Source organism: Xiphophorus hellerii, chromosome 2 (assembly GCF_003331165.1).
Source record: "Xiphophorus hellerii strain 12219 chromosome 2, Xiphophorus_hellerii-4.1, whole genome shotgun sequence".
In the NCBI taxonomy this organism is placed as follows: Eukaryota; Metazoa; Chordata; class Actinopteri; order Cyprinodontiformes; family Poeciliidae; genus Xiphophorus; species Xiphophorus hellerii.
Window position 1 is genome coordinate 25306704 of NC_045673.1, and position 17654 is coordinate 25324357.

Genomic DNA, 17654 nt, shown 5'->3' on the forward strand with positions numbered 1-17654 from the left:
GTGTAAGCTTCAAACTTTCTGGCCTGTAAACAAAGTGGGGCATGAATACCACTAGAGCTGGTTGCTATGCACACGTCCCAAACTAAATATAACGAGTATGCTGCCCTCATGGGTTCTTCCTCGGTTGGCCATTAACGTGGACAGGCTAGCAATAGGAAAGGATTTGCTGGCGTTAGCGTTGTGTATACTGGCAACTAGCACAACTAGGTCGGTAATCCGCAACTTGCACTTTCTTCTTTAAATTAAATTTTACCAAGAAAAATGGTTGGCAGACAATATCTGTAAGTACAATATCTGGCATTTGAAAAGCGACCAATCAAGGAGCGCCATTCATTTTCCATGGTGCTGATTGGTTGTAGGCCTAGAGAATGTAAATCCTTACCATAAAGTTTAATGAACACACAGCGAAGCAAAGCTGTGTGTTCATTAAACAGCTGAACACAGCTCTAATGTGTTTAAACACATTTTAAACACATCTTTAAAATGTGTTTAAAATTTTAGCTTTTTAAAATGCTAAAGCATTTTAGCATTTAGCTAAAATTTTTGCATTACTAAAATTTATCAAAGTTTAGTAATGCTAACTACACTAACTGAACCGAATGTTGACATAAGATACTAAATATTTTCTCTATTCTAAAAAGAGATATCAATAAGTAATTTTCGTTCATGTTAGGAAGGGATGAAAATAATGACCAAAACTGTTCTTGCAATTGTAATGTTATAGCTCTAAAGGGGAACATGGGTAAAACTGGTATCGGCGTAAAGTTACGTAGAGACCAACATTTAAAAATCGATAACAAAACTCTGATCTCTGCTAACTATAAAATTCAGTGGAAGACGGCTAAAGTCACTGGTGTGATTTACACCTCCACTGCTGGAGTCAGGCTGGTCAATAATATCTCGCTCTACACGGCTCCAGATGTTTAATGGCAGCAGAAAGAGAAATTGAGAGGATTATGTGCTCCGCCTGCCAACACAGTCTTTTGATCACAGGCCAGGTAATATCAGAAAATCTGCATTAATCCCCACCATCACCCTCCTCCTCCTCGCTGCCTGTTCTCATTTTGGCCGACCTCCCCTTCTCTCCAAGTTGTTATCAGTCAGAAGGATAATTAAGCCTTGTGGGACTGTTAGTAGGCCCCTCTTTTCTAACTTGTCAAAAGTTAGTGGGAGGCAGATCAAAAGCTTTTGAAACAGACGAAATGAAAACGATAATCTGCCAGGCAGCAGAAGATAGTTGCCTTTACTTTGACCCTTATTCTGTATGATGGATAAAAGTTCACTCATGCTCTTAATGAAAGTGTGAAATATTCTGTACTTCTGTATAAACTGTAGCAGTCACAATTCTGGAGTATTCTTTAAATGAGCTACTAATTTAATTTCTCTCACTTTACGATCTCTAAAAAAAACATCAAGAAAACATTGATTTGTACTGAAAATGTGCTTCAGATGAAAAGTTATAAACTGCTAATAAAATATTCTTGGCAGATTACCAGATCAATACTACCCACCCCCCGTAAATTTAAGGTTAATTATTAGAATTTCTAATTAAATTTTTTTTTTTAAATCTCAGTCAGTTACTAACGAGTTAATAACACTTTTTAAAACATAACCAAATCAGAAAATCTGAGTCATTATTGACTAGTTAATTACAATTCAAGGCTTAGTAGTAATAATAACATTAACATATGAATTGCAATAAGCAATCAATTAATCAGATAATAAATAAAAATGAGTTCTATAATTTCCAATCTGAGGGTAAATTTTTTTGAAGGGCAATTTTGTTTACAGAAACTTTGTAAAATCATTTTATTTATGGTTTCGGTCCTGCATGGTTTTTTATTTCCGTTTTATTTATTGTTCTTGTTGTTATATTTTATTTTCGATATTTAAAATATCCTTTTAGTTCCAGTGTGGAGCGTCATGTGCAAATTGAAGTTTGTTCATCTTTGGGAAGGCAAACTTGAATTATTATGCCATTATTAGCTGAAAATGGTTTCAAAAGCAATATTATTGTTCGTCGCAATAATTCCTGGGACATTCATCTGACAAAATGTGTTATTGTAACAGGCCTGCTAAAGATTTAAATCAAGCTTCATTGCATACATCACATTTCAGCACCAAGGCAGTTCAATGTGTTTTAGATGATAAAAAAAAAGATCCAATACAAAAAACAACATAATATTAGAGTGACAGAATAAAGTTATATCCATACCAGAGTCAATCTATTTTCTAGTTGTTATTAATCAAAGGCAGCTGTAAAGAAATGGGGTTTCAGTCGTGATTTAAAGGAAAATGACCATAAGTCTGGAATTTGTGGAGCTGACCAGAATAGATGCACTCAAATCATCCAGCTAGCTGTTTTGTTACCAAGTGTTTACATTTAGTTCAAGAGTGCAAATTTCCCAAAAGATTATGAAGGAAATGAAAAACACTCCAGACTGTTAAATATAGCAGTTAGCAAGGTCTCAGAAATCTTAGCTTCACTGGTAAAAAATGGTAAAACAGAAAACGAGTTAATGAGTTTCCTCATTTAGAACATTAAATGTACAATATGTGCTTGTTCTTCTTAGACAAACAATGTTGACAAATCAGTGGAAGATTCATTATTACATTTTAACAAGTCACCAACAGAATCCAAACTCAACCTTAGTACAATCAATCAATCAATCTAATTTGATCTGTTCAGCACCTTTCAGCAACAAGGCATTTCAGAGAACTTTACATCATAAAAATACAACTTGCAACTGAGCAGTAATAATATTTATGTCACTAATGAGCCACTAAGGAAGCTGAATGTAGAACCTGCGTCAGGTCGACACTAAACTGAAAAGCTGTTTATATTTTTATTAATTTTATGAGCTCCAACTGCAGTTATTAGTCTCTCATTCAAAACCTAAAATATTTCGACTGATCAAATCTGAACTAGATTATTTCATTTTCTACTTGTGAAGACCCAAAAACAACGATTTTCTTCTTCTTTTTTTTTCTTTGGCAGTTGGATTGACTATTGTGACAGATTATTTCAAACATGGTTTGTGATTTGAGAATGTAGAAAACTGGAGTTTCTTAGTTGTCATACGACCAAACTGTGACCTTGACCTTGATAAAAGGTCGCATGTCTGTACAGTAGAAAGGAAGGTTACATCTACAATGCCCCTGAGAAGTATTCACCCCTTCATGTGTTTTACTCCTTTTACTGTAAATCAATCATGACTGACACAATTTCCTTTCTTTGACAAAAAATAAACACTTTAATGTCAAAGTCAAACTTAAGTAATACAAAACAATGTCAATTAAAAAAAAATAAGCAACAGTGAGACACCTGAAAAACCTGAAATTTCCTTTTATTCTGTTCCTAGGTTGTTCAACTTGTTTGCTTGGCCACAAAAATCATGTGAAAGTTATTATGTTGTTAATTTAAAAAAGTAGGGTCATTTTATGACCAGTGAGAGAAAAATGTTGGTGAGTTGCTCTTTACCTTGGGAGTCAAACAGAATATACACGGCTTTCTTTTTTCTTAACTGATTATTTTTTAATACTAAGACTTAACTTAAAAGTGAACAGAAAAAGAAATCAGCTACACAGACAGGCCCGGTCCCCCCCCCGGAAGCTGTTTGTTTTTACCTTAAAGTTTCCAACTCTCTGTTATTCCTATATATCGATTTGATACAGTAGGGGCTTCCGCACTTCCCATATCTGTGCCTTCTGTCACTTTTTTCAGCCATTAAATGTGTTTAATCGTTGTTAACACGTCGTGACATGTTTTTCCGAGCCGCCTTTAAACGCAACATGAGCGCTAAGACGCTCGCACTGGGTTTACACCTGTAAAGCAGTGAAGGAGACCTGCTGCTGCTGTGCAGAGCTACTCAGGTCTGGTAGAATCATGGCAGCAAACCAGTAAAACACTTTCCACAGTTTTCCCCCCAAACTAACCGACTGAGTTGAGTAAAGCTGTTGGATGCAGATAATTTTAGCTAAATGATGACTAGCTAATACCAATACAGCACCTTCAGCTTGTTAACTAGCAGCCTGTAGGCTACTGATGTTGTTGTTTATGTTCAAAAGTGTGTAGTACTTATTACATTGAGTAAAATTTTTGGAAAAAAGGTACTCATATGTGTAGTTTTACTGCACTGTACCTTTTTTCTTTTACGTGAGTAATTTTGTTATTGCTATGTGTTCATTTTGACCCCCCTGTTGAACCGGAGCCGGGGCTGCATCAGGCTACAATAGAATGTTCAGTTTTATATGTCACATTTTAAACTAAATATTTAATTAGTAAGCTAATTTTTTTGAAACTGCATATTTAGCTGCAAAGCAAATATTTAGCTTGCAAGCTTAAAATGTAACTTACCAACTAAATATTTAGCTTCAAAGTCAATAGTTAGCAACCTAACTAAGTCTTTAGTTTAAAGGTTAGTATTTCACTGTCTAATTAAACATTTTAAGCCTGCTCTTGTGGCATATTAAATATTTATTTTGATAATAAAAAAAAGCGTGTTAAACATTTAAATTGTAAAAATACCTACAGTAGCTTGCTATCAAAACATTTAGTTTGAAAATATGACACTTGAATAACAATTTTTGATAAGTAATTTGATAACACAATTTAATTATTCAAATAGTATTTGAATAACTGTGACCAATTTTATTTATTTATTTGACTTTGCAGCACCCCATCAAACTACGGTGAAAGAATACCCAAAATGTTTGACCCAAGTCATACAATTTAAAGACAAATATCCTCCTGAGACCCAGAAAAAAAAAAGTTTTTGAATTTTTTTTTTTTTTCACTACATGACTCTTTGGAGTGAAAAAACATCACTACAATTGAAAAAGTTTCAAAACATGTTATTATTTATTTATTACAGTATGTCCTTTGGAGAGGACATCGGGACTCTCTTGTGGCAAATATGAACACATTTCGAGGCCCAGGATGTCCTCTCTAAGGACCAACAGGATTTAACACAGTGGCATGTATGGTTTCAGAGTTATGAACAAAAAAACCTATGTCCTCCACAGAGGACAAAAATGTATTGCTGGGTCTCAGGAGGATATAGGTGTTCAAAGGTTTAAATAGTGTGCTGTAACAAAAGTGTCTTCATTCTGGCACTTAGCAAATAGAAATTATTTTTGATAACCATAATCCTAAGTAACCTAAAAAAAGGAAACAGTTTGATTCAGTAACAGAGAGTGTCATGTTGGTTTAAATACTGTATGTAAACAATCAGCTGAATAAACTAAGAAAAGAGCCAAAAGCTCCCTTTCAGCATGAACCCCCCCCACCCAGGAAATAGAAAATCAGTCATAAAAGCATGTTGTATCAAAGGACTGCCTCTTTGTGGTAAAAAGACATGAAGAAAAATCCACTTCTATTGAAATGTCTGATATTCTGTTTAGAGAACCTGTTTACCTGTAAGCTGCTCACAGATTGAACTTTTTTACCATTCAAACACCCGAGCACCAAGGTGTCATTCTCTACACCCTCACACCTTCTCTAAAGATGGAGGATCTTTCATGTGGAAGCAGGATATCACTGAACGGAGCTGCTGGAGGTGTAAAACACATGTAAGAACGGAGCTGCGGAGCGCGTGCGGTATTTATAAAGCAATAATCCGACGTGTGAACCCTAAAGAGAAAGCTTTTGTTTCACCTTTACAAGCACTTACTGGTTTTTCATCCATATAAAGTTCCTTGAGTTTAATTACAATTGGCTCCTGCGAACGTTTTATCCTGTGCACGGTCTGTCGAGGTCGCACTGACCCCACGTGCGCTTTTGTTCATGCGCATGGTTTCAGGAGTTGATGGTCGCGCTAAGACATGCTAGGGTGGGTGACGTGTAGAAAACACAGTAAAAAAGGAATAGAGCTTTGGAACCGACGTCACTGCGTGTGACGTTTACGACTCGCGCAGTCGCTCGGCGCCATCTTTAAAAGCCACAGACCAAAAACTTTATTTCGCCGTTTTCATTGTGTTACTGACCGCAGTGAGGTTGTTTTCAGGTTGGATTTTGGATATTCGCGCTCCTAAAGGGCGTTTAGCTCAAGGTTGATCCGATTTATGAACGCTAATTCTGGCCAGCTACTTCTACCGCTCCCTCCTCAAGCTCTCGGAGGTTCACTTGGGGGGCCGTCAATTTCCGAACCAAACACTCCTGTAAATAAATGCCTTGCCTTGTGACCAACTGATACAAAAAAGTGGTAATACATGCTATTGCACGAGGCACACTATCCTCTATTAAAATTTTAAGTCATATTCAGTATTTTAAATAATTTTAATATTAAATGTTTTCTTCAATAGCTTCCAATTCGTGTGCCCCATTAACTCAAAATCAGTGTGAAATTGTTCTACTAGACTGTATAGATGAAGCACACTCATCTTTATTACATTTTAACACTTTTTATATTTTTTAGCTATTTCTGTAGACAAAATTTAGCATTTTTCTTCAATAGCTTCTAGGTCATGTGACCCATTAACTCAAAATCCATGTGAAATTATTCTACTAAACTGTATAGATTAGGCACATATTTTTATTCCATTTTGACCCCTTTGTAATTTTTTAACTAATTTTATATTTTGTAAAAAATAACAAATTTCATAAAATGTATTACCTCAGATGATCGTCACATTTGTTACCTGTAATGTTCAATTACATAAAATTCTAGGACAGGATATATTTCATTACATGTTCACCTTTTACCTGAAATATATTAAATACAACAAATATTTATTTAAAGTGTGATCTATTTCATAACTTTTACTCGTCACCTTTATTGTTTACTCTGAACTGTTTAATTACACATTAAATGTTTAAAGATGGGCTCTTTCATCTGGTTTGATTGTTACGTTAAATGTTTACAGCAAAATGTCTGATTATATAATTGTTTACTTTAATCACATAAAATGTTTTTTTAAAAATATAATCTTTCATTACATGTATGTTTATTACCCGAAATATTTTAAATATCAAATTTTTACTTGAAATGTGACTCATTTCATCACCTGTTTACATGCAACTTGAAGAGCTTGAATCAAACGTTTCATGAATGTTTACCACATTAAATTATAAAATGACAGAAAACAGACACTTCCAACTGAACACATATTTCAACACAAATGGTTCCTGTTCCTCTTCAGAGTCTGCAGCCTTGCTGAGCTTCTCTCCTGGGGTTTCCTCCTCAGCCTCTACAACTTGCTCCTCTTCTATAGCCTCTACTACTGTGTTTTTATTATTGACCTCTTCTGGGGTAAATCATAAAAACACAGTCTTTGTAACTTGGTGATCCATCATGGTTTTGCTGTATCGCCTCTTTAATTGTTGAGCATGTCGGTCTGATGTTGTGGCGTTTACCTCGCAGTGACCTAGATTCAGTCTGGATTGAGCTGATCCATTTCATACGTCGGTTTGCCTTGAAGAAGACATATCGGAACACACATCAGTATTAATACTGTAAATTTGATAACGCTAGTAAAATAGTTTACTTCACAATAATGGAATAACCTCGATGTCCACTGACAAAACTCGGACTGTGCTACATAAAAAATATAAGCCCGACCTAAACAAGGTTGACCCACTTAGATGAACTCAACATAAACTGAACATGCGTACACCTGGACAAAATCATAGCAAAAAATTATGACACAACACCAACAGAGCGAATTTAAACACTCACCAGAATGTAAAAGTCTGGAGCAAACTTGTAGATATCTTGGGATGTTGGAGAACGTAATATCAGGACGTCTCACCTCTGATATCCAGGACATTCGTCTCCTTTTCGTTAGCTCCGATAGTTTAGCTCCGATAGCTTAGCTCTGATAGTTTAGCTCCGATAGCTTAGCTCCGATAGTTTAGCTCCGATAGCTTAGCTCTGATAGCTTAGCTCTGATAGCTTAGCCCCCTCGCATTGTTTCCAGGCAGGAAAACAGTGAAACTAAAGTCCGTTTTCCATCTTTTTACCGTTTCGGTCGTATGATTGGACATTACATCCAATAACGCAGCAAGTTCGTACCATTGCTAAATAATTTTAAGTAACTTGGATTCAAAATATCTGTGAGACAGTTGTTTTTGTCGGTTATGGCCCCTCAAGATGGCGCTCATATCCCTACGTCTAGAGCAGTGACATCACCTTCCAAAGCTTTATTCAGCAGAACCACCTTGATTATTTCTCATTTCTTTGTAAATTGAGAATGTAGCTATGTACAAATAGCTAATAATATTAGCTATTTGTACATAGCTAATATGTACAAATATAATATCTGTATTATTAGCTAGTACATAGCTAATATCATTTGTACATTAGCTATGTTCAAATAGCTAATGTATTTGTACATTTGAACATAGCTATGTACAAATTTGTACTCCAGAAACTAATCTCCAGAAGCTAATACTGCTTACTCCGACTTACTGTTTGCTCCAGAAAGTTGACGATTCGTTCATGAAAGTTTCAATGAATCAAAGAACAAAGTGAAGGCAGCAGCTCGTTTTCAGATGCACCTCACACAGGTTCAGTACAGACAGTACTCACACGTTTAAAGCTGTTAACAGTGTCTGAAAACTAGCGCCACTGTTGCTCATGTGACAACTCAGTTGCGCGAGGAAAAAAAAAAAAAAGTCTGACGTCAATGCTCGAAAGCGCTCCACGCGCTAAACTTAGAAGCGTTTTAAAACCAGTAATTTAACGTAGAGCTTACCTACCTGTTGGCGTGAATAGACCGGATGTTGTTTGAGGGAAAGTTTTTATTTTTTATTTTTTCCTGTTCTCTCTGGCCTGGCATGAATCCTTTCAGTCACATCACGCGCCGGTCTGAAAGTAAAGCAACACAAACGACAGGAGGAATCAGAAGACGACTGAGTTTGACCTGGTCGTTCACAACAAGTCTCAAGCGTTTTCGAGCACGCGTCCCTCTAATAACTTGTTTGTCCATAAGACAAAGGATGGCATGTTCTGTCAGCCTTGAACATCTGACTCTCACAAACACAGCGTTCTTCGGTGAGAACGTTCACCTGAACACATTGCATCTGTGTTCAGGCAGAACAGGCTCATTATCTTCTGCCGCGTCTCATTAAATCTAAATCAGAGCCACTTTCTACCTTTCAAGAGCTCACGTGTAGAGGTCTCGTGAGCATATATGCTCGCATGCCCATAGTTAAATGTTGGGTTTGTATAAGTCAGTCACACATTTATCTAGGGATCCGAAACGGACATAATTAAAAGTAAAAGAAATAAATAGTCAAAGGAGTAAATCAATACACTTAAAATGCACAAATTCTTATTATTTGTTGAAAGACGTTTGCCTCATGTTTATAATTTAATTGACATTCATTTTTCATTTTTTCAGCTGAGTTGCAACAAGTTATATTTTTGAGCACATAATAAGAATTCTGGTGTTATTAAAACGTATATATATATTTTGTTTTTCCTTTTACTTGTAGATGCATTTGTCTCTTTAATTAGTTGTTGTTCTTTTTTGCCACAACTCTTATAATTTTTTTTTTTCATTTTTCTGTCTCCTATTTTTACTATCTGCCTATATGCAAATGAGGAGGGGCGGAGTCTCAAGGCGTCAACTTCTGCCTATTGGTTGACGTCACTCCACATGTAGTTCAAATCTACTCGACCAGATGGCGTCACTTTACACGTTGTGGGACAAGATGGCCAGTTTATAAGTGGGCTGAAGCTTAGCAACTTTATTAGAAATCAATGGTGTAACTCCTGAGTCTGTTATTTTTCATATGCAGACTTATGCAGCCAAGTTATTGCACCTATTTTATCTTCTGCTTGTAACCTGTTTGTCTATTTTTCAGCTGTATTGTACAAGATAAATGTCATGTTATATCTTTAAAAAATTTTAAAGTTATTTATCTTGGGCTTATTTTTTACATCACCAAAGATTTGAACACTTGTGAGAATCTCTGCTTAAACACACACATACATACTCGACTGTTAGGCCTCAGCATCGGGGCTAACAGAATGTGAAGCACAGTTCAACGTGTTCATGTGAGTAAAAACGATATAAGGCAAAAGCAATCGTTCAGAAAGTGTTTACAAGGACAAACAAGCAGCCAGTCTGCTTAATTTGTCAAGTGGAGCGTGTGGGCGTGTGTGTGTGTAGGGGGGCGTGTGTGTGTGTGTGTGTGGCATGAAAGTCACTAAGCTTGGCTTTCAGCTTGGATATGATGTGACTAACATGTTATGCATGTTATGCCTGGTCCCTCAGAGGCTGCCGGCGTGATTAAAAGGAAGTTCTGCTGCGAGCAGATGGCCGTGTAGACTTCGCTTGTTCCTTAAAAGTAGGGGCAGTCCACCCACCTTCCTTATTTTTATCACTTCATCTGAGAGAAAGTGAAGCAGAGACGAAGACAGACTAACGAGAATACATTTAGGGGAAAAAATGTTTTGTAACATTGATCTGAAGGTGTTAATTTAAGCTTTTTTTTAAAGGTTATCCGTATATGGTCATGTGAAGAAGAAATACACTGATGTCTAATTTTTTTATTTTTATCTGATTTGTCTCAATTTATTTCTCGGTGTTTCGCATCATCAGTAAAACCACTATTAAACATGTTTTACTCACTAATCAAAAGGTAGCAACAGAAACGTGGTTTCTAACGAAAGAGAAAGTTAAAACACCCTATCCACTAAGACATGGATGTCCAAAGTGTGGGCTGGGGGCCATTTGCAGCCCTCTGAGGGATTTTTGTGGCTCCCGAACACAATTCTAGAGTAAATAAGTCCTCGTTATATGTCACATTCAACAGGCTGAGTTCTTGTTCATCATTGGGGGATACCACACACACTGTGATATCCGACCAAGACAATCAAACATGTTTTTAGATCGGAGCGGTCCCGTCTACCTTCTGAGCGGACCAGATATTACTCTTAACACACCACACACAACAGCAATAAGACTATCTTAGCCATTCCGATGATTGGGGCGTCCTTGACATTGTCGGATTGACTCATCTCTGTTTGGTTATAACGGTTACGTGGCACCAGCCTCTTTTTTGATATCTACTTCCCCCTGGGGTCCATTCCAAGTGTGTGGAATCGAGTTGTAAACATGTCATCAGAAGACTCCCAGTCTTTGATCGGCTATGGGGTGAAGTCACTGGTTGCGTCACGAGAACGACTTCCTGACAAGACGTGATAAAAACTCAAGACAGCAAACGAGCGTCTTTGGAGCGTACAAGCAGGCATTTTTGTGTTTGTTGTGCTTGTGTCGCATTCAGATCACATCGTGTTACTTTTAGGGCTCTGGGTTTGTGATGCTATGGAGACCCTGACGAGTCTAGTGAAGCTCTTGCTTTCAAGCTGAGCAAGGTATTAGTGGAACAGGGCGGTTGGATGACCAGACCTGGTCATGCTATATAGCAGTTGTTGTGAACATCCTTCACTTTTAGACCATTTTCCATACGGTGAAACTGCTGAGTTGATATTCTTCTAAGACTTCTTCAAATCCTTTGCCAGACTCTTAAGGTGCTTCAGTCTCCTCTCTGAAGGCCTCTTTCCATTTCATCGTGACGTTTATGCTCACTTCAGCAATCGGGAGACCGTCAAACTAAATGTCTATGATTAACAGAGCAAAAAGCTAAATAACGACACCGTCATAATGTGCACCTAATGTCATACACCTGAGAGTAATTTTAGCCATTTGAGCTTGGAATAACTGTGGGGGTGTCCAAATTTATCCCTCACCATAAAATAATTTTTTATCCATTTTACAGAATACAGTGTACTGTTGCTGTCTATTAAAAATCCAAACGTACAGGTCTGTTTGAAAAGGTCTAAAAGTATGCAAGGAGTTGCACAAATGTCCCAAAATCTGAAGAGGTTTCAGGTTGGGGGTTTTTTCAAAGTTTTTCCTCTTCATTCATTCGAGCATCAGAAGATATTCTTGTTGTGTCTTGCTTTGGCTGACAAAGAAACTAAATCACTCAGAATGTTTAGTCTTTCCACAGGATGTATCCAGCCCTAGTTCGTTCTGCATATTTGATTCTCTTTTAACATAGCCTGTAGTAAGCACAACATTTCGAAAGTTTTCATATGCCCCTACTCGCATAAGACCCAAAACTTGCTCCCTCAGCTAATTTCGAAACTCAAAGATGTTTTTCATCACAACATCGGAGTGTGTAAAGACAGTAAAGTTTATGTGCAATCATCCGATCTTTCCTGTCTCCGGAGAAAACAACTCCAGTAAGTTTTGAGTTGAGTGCGCATAAAATCAGGACTTCAGACTCTAAACTCGGGGTTTGCTTTTTAAAATGCTGTCACTACATGTTCTGGAGAAAGAAAAAAGAAAAACCCTGCTGATGTTAGTTTCGGAAGAACCAGGGCAGACGTTGGTAATGTTGTTTACCAGTTGCATTGCTTCCCCTGCTCCCCCCTCACATTGCTTCCCTGAGCGAGACCTCACCGACTGCAAAAAACTGAAACTCTGCAACGACGTCTTGAATTTAAATCGAGCCGGTTTAGGCTTTTTGAAAGTCTATACAGACGCTCAACCTCTGCAAACACAACACCGAGTTGACGGTAAGATCAAAATGAGAGTTTCACTGGGCGACCCCTACAAGGTCATAAAAGCCCATTTTCCTTTTATTGATTCCTCATATTAAATCTGTTCCAATCACAAGAGCAGGGCTGCAGGTAGACTGAAGGAGACGAATCGATTACGTTTTGAGCTGCTGGACAGCGCCGGAATGGAGGAAGAGTTTGAAGATAATTCTGAGGACGATGACCCCAACGTTTTGTAGATTCACTTAAAGTAAGTGTTTACGACTAGTTTGCGGGTGAGCCAACAAAGACGGAAAGAAATTACCAGAGAGAGAAAGAGGAGAATAAATTTTGCCGACAATACAAGTAATTCCTAAATTTAAGAGCTCCATTAATTCCCGCCAACTGGCACCGGTTTCGACAAGGGTCACGAGGAGAGCTAACATTAATAACAGCTGCCATGTTACGGCCGAGTGTGGCTTGGGGGACGATGTCCCGTTTGACAGCGTCCTCTCGCAGATGACACATGATGCCATTAGGTGTCATTATAGGTCAAACCGCACACAAACACGGGCGGGCAGACGAGGAGCGAGTGTAAATCACTCTAATCCAGGCGTGAGATGAAGACACGTTCCCCCCCTCCTCCCGCATCGACAGCTGAGCGGGGTCGGGGATTTGTGTCACGGGCTGAGCTGCAGTTTTTACAGCTCGACTCATGATGAAGGCTGTGATAGAGCTCAGCTGTAGCTCAAGCCAAAAACAAGGGGGAAAAAAAAAAGTCTCATCACCTGCTTCCATCACCACAAACTTAAATTCCACACGGAGCAGGAAGGGATGCCCAGAGGCGCTCCAGCTGTGGACGCTGTGGGGGTTTTCCCATCGGGGACACAATCTCAACACCTAAACATTGAAGAACTAAGCTGTTGCAGTTCTCTTTCACTGCTCTCACACATATTTACATCATCACATTATCATCCGCGTCCCTCAAGCAGAGATTGACTCATCATCTCCCCTCTCATATCTGTCCAAACCTCATCAGCCCCTCTTGAGTCCGCCTGTCAATCCCGGAGGCACAAAACGCTCCTCGGTCTGCCCGGTCATAAAACTACCTTCTGGGGTGGGGGGAGAGAAGAGGAGAGGAGAAGGCGATGCAAACTCTGCAGAAGTTGTTTGCTCCTCTTCCCGGGGAGGCAGAGGCAAACCAAGGAGCCGAAGAAGAAGATCTATAATCGGAGAGAGGAGGAGCGAGCTTACCTGCCCACGACGCAGACACACACACCAGCAGGACTGTGGCTTTCTGTTGCCGCTCCACTCACCTACGCTAAATCACTTCCATGACTCACTCAGGAGGGGGGGAGGAGAGAGAGAAAGCACCGGCTCTCGGCGTAAAGAGAAGTCGTTGCAAAGACGGGAGGAAAAGGCAGGGAGCGTGCTTCCGCTGCAGTGATGCTCGCCTCTCCTCCTTTTTGCTTTGATTCCCCACCCCCATCCATCAGAGAACAACCCCCCACCCCCCCCCACCCCCCCCACACACACACACACCTTCCCAACACCCCCGCACTCTCCAACACAAGGTGTTACAAACAGAGTATGTCTGCATCTACTGCCTCTGATTGGCTCCCTGTATCCTCCTCCATCGCCACCATCTCAACCAGTTTCTCTCTCTGGAGTCTGGACAGGCAGCCTTAAAGAGGCACCGCATCAAAGCCGTCTCTCTTAACACTTTAACAAAAACAACAACAACAACAAAAAAACTGATTTGTGTGGGGAAATACATGAACTATATTTATAGTACTTTTTGAGTGTCTCTTTGGACATTACCCGAAAGCGAAGAGGAAATTTTAGTTTATGGTGTCAGTCTTGGCAGATGGCATACTTAGACTGAGACACTTACACTGCAGGAGGTTTCTTCCTGTTTAAAAGGCAGTTTTCAGTTCCCCTGTCACCACATATAGTCACAGCATGAGGGATCGCTCCAAAGTATCACCTCCGGAGGAGGGTTTACTGCAAAATCTGTTTTCTATTAGTTATTCCCAGAAATTAATTCCCACCCAGCTGTCTCTCTTTTACCTCAAGCGTAATATTTGCAGTAGTTCATGCAGCCTGCTGACGCCAGGTCTGCTGGTGCTCGCAAAGGAAAACTGTGGAGGAAAGTGTTATTGAAAAAAAGAACATTCTGACTAGTATGAAGTTGCTCTTGACATTTACGTTTCAATCAATCTTCAGACAATTTTTAAAAAAAACAAAATTGCTTTCTGTTTTAACAGGAATGCAGATTGGATTTGCAGAGGAGACTGTTTGCCTGTGAAAGTGAAAACTACAGGACTTAGTTTGTGCTAACGAGAGAAGCGCTCCCCGTCAAACTTTATTTTTCTTTTACAACATGATTTTATACATGTTATTATTTTAACCATGATAGATCTGAAATCTGTTTCACAAGAAAGACCTGGCAAAGATGGCGTCTTGAGACATGGAAAGAGATAGATTTAATTCACCAAGTTGACTGTGCATTTGTTTTTATGTATTTCTTTTTATATACAACAGATGCTAAACAATAACAAAATGTATATCAAAACTGAAATTTAAGAAGTCACAGAGGCTTCATAGCTGGCAGACCAGCTATGAAGGTGTATTACTGCCACCTACTGACCTGGAGGGTGGGCAGGAGATAAACAGGAAAAAAAACAAAAAACAAAGGCTGTTAAATAAACTCAATAATTCAACTAAATTCTTTCTATTCTTTTATTTTTATTTTTTTTACATTAATTTGATATTTTCCTTTACTGGCATCACTTCTGAAAATGTTAAAACCGAGTCTCATTGAGCCCTGGGTGACCTTTCTGAAGAGAGAGCCAATTAAAGTTAATGAGCTACAGCTGTGCCACAGGGATTGGCCTTTATAAGCCTCACATGGTTACACCTGTAGCTTGTGGCAGGAACCATGGCGTGTGTTTGTGTTCTTCTCTTTTGTGTGGTGGCATTTATGTGGCTTGACAAAGGTATGTGAATCCCTTTTCAAAAGGTTACTGTTTTGTAGCTTGTTGTAGAACTATATTCGAGTCGTAAAGGTTTTTGTGATGCTTGCATTGCTAGTGGGTAATTCCCTTACAATGGTAAATGGCTTTGTGCTTGTATAGCACAAAGGACCCTTATCAAGTCCAGAGAACCCCAAAGTGCATCACACTAGTCATTTACGCAAACACTCGCATGCTGATTGGGTCAAGCTACCTGACGCTTGCGTGACAACTTGATTTAGGCTGGCTTTTTGTGTCTTCAAATCTAAGAAGCCCCTGTCTCATTTGGCATCTGAATAAATCTTGTGACTGGTTATATTTTTGTGACAAATGGCTGATTTGACTCTAGCTGCCAAAAATCAATGGATCCACTAAGATTGCTGTGTTACTTCATGCAACTGACATGACACTGTTGCCAACAGGATTATGTTTGCCAATTGCTTCTGGAGAAGAGGGTCACAGGATTAACATCTGTAAGTATAAAGGTTTGGTTGGGAGGGATTAATTAAATATTGCTAACTACTTTATTACAGAGCAATAAAAACCAGGACAAATCGCCTAAAAAAACAGTTTCTACCCGATGGCAATCATGGCACTAAATTCAAAGGCATAAGAACTTCTGCTCTTGACACCACTTTGTTAAAAATGTAAATTCTGTTGCGACACCTCCAGGCGCTGCAACCATCTTCTGATGTCTATTTATTTCTCATTTTGTACTATTTATTTCTTTATCTTTGTATATTATGTATATACACATAACCTGCATCTTAACTCGAGTCGAGCAAATCTCAATCGCGTTGTAATCTGTTGATGACGATGACAAATAAATCTTATCTTACTTTCTCTCTGGCAGTGATGTCTCAACGTGAGATTTCTATGAAGACACTAACTGCCTTTCTGACGTCGATGGATTCCGTTTTACCACAGGGTGAAAAAGGTGGGTAACTCTAAACTAAACCAAACCTTGCAGTGGTGAGCACTGGCACAGTGGTGGTGATCCTACATCAGAGTTCATGCATGACTTGTACGGGAAACTCCTGAAACAATATGTGTGGTGCTACTGCCTAATGCTTGCTCATCTTATGTTTAGTGCAACTGGAAACAGCCAAGAGTGGATTAATTCCCTGTGAAGTAAATAGCGCCGCCGCCGCCGCCCACCACAACGTGTCAAGCGACGCCGCCGCCGCCCACCACAACGTGTCAAGCGACGCCGCCGCCGCCCACCACAACGTGTCAAGCGACGCCGCCGCCGCCCACCACAACGTGTCAAGCGACGCCGCCGCCGCCCACCACAACGTGTCAAGCGACGCCGCCGCCGCCCACCACAACGTGTCAAGCGACGCCGCCGCCGCCCACCACAACGTGTCAAGCGACGCCGCCGCCGCCGCCCACAACGTGTCAAGCGACGCCGCCGCCGCCGCCCACAACGTGTCAAGCGACGACGACGCCGCCGCCGCCCACAACGTGTCAAGCGACGACGCCCACCACAACGTGTCAAGCGACGCCGCCGCCGCCGCCCACCACAATGTGTCAGGCGACGACGCCCACCACAACGTGTCAATATTTAAAACCCCTTCTGATTAAAATTTTTAGCATTTTCACTTCCATTGCTTGGTGTCCTTCTTTCACAGGTTTTCTGGTTTTGGTCAGGTTTTTCAAAACTGACCTGAAACTTTCATTTCCAAATGCTTGTTGAAAATAACCCTGGTCTGTTGCATTTACCCCAAAACCTGGTCCCAGCGTAGGTTTGCTTCAGCTGCCCTTATATTAACAATAAAAAGGAATAAGCTGATTTTGTTCAGAGCAACATTGTGGTTCTCGGTGAGTAAAAATACATCTGCTGGCCGTTGAACAGTAATCTAACAGATTGTGAAAGGTAACTGAAGCTGCAAAACGCAACAACCATGTTTGTGTCGAACTTTAAGCCATGCCTGTGCAATATATGGAAACAATGCGTCACCACTTTTGATGCTTAAAAGGCTATTTCTCTTTAAAGGTGCTATAATTGTAATTTCAAGTTGATGCAACCCACACTTGTATAGAAGACATGTTTCTAAAAGAACAATTTAGGGTCACAAATCTGAGTAATATGTTTGACTGGACTGATTTCAGCAACACGTTTCATTAAACTAAAGCCTTTTGTTCT

At 39.5% G+C, this 17654-nt stretch overlaps 1 protein-coding gene and 1 long non-coding RNA gene across 5 annotated transcripts in view; one reads left to right on the plus strand and one right to left on the minus strand.

The window, feature by feature from the left end:
• Positions 1–13967, minus strand: part of LOC116737181 (alpha-1,3-mannosyl-glycoprotein 4-beta-N-acetylglucosaminyltransferase C-like) — a 58714-nt gene extending 44747 nt beyond the window's left edge. For 2 of the 4 annotated variants that reach the window (XM_032590221.1, XM_032590212.1), the window contains exons 1-2: positions 13749–13967; positions 8699–8807 (exon numbers count right to left, since the gene is read on the minus strand). The gene's annotated coding sequence lies outside the window, so the exon portion shown is untranslated. Of the gene's footprint in view, positions 1–8694; positions 8808–13748 lie in introns of all 4 variants that reach the window. The other 2 variants (XM_032590216.1, XM_032590227.1) reach the window with 2 other exon arrangements.
• Positions 13968–14058: 91 nt separating this feature from the next.
• LOC116710311 (uncharacterized) lies at positions 14059–16701 on the plus strand. The gene is made up of 4 exons (XR_004337076.1): positions 14059–15493; positions 15931–15981; positions 16362–16445; positions 16599–16701. It is a non-coding gene; the product is annotated as an uncharacterized LOC116710311 (long non-coding RNA).
• The last annotated feature ends 953 nt before the right edge of the window (positions 16702–17654 follow it).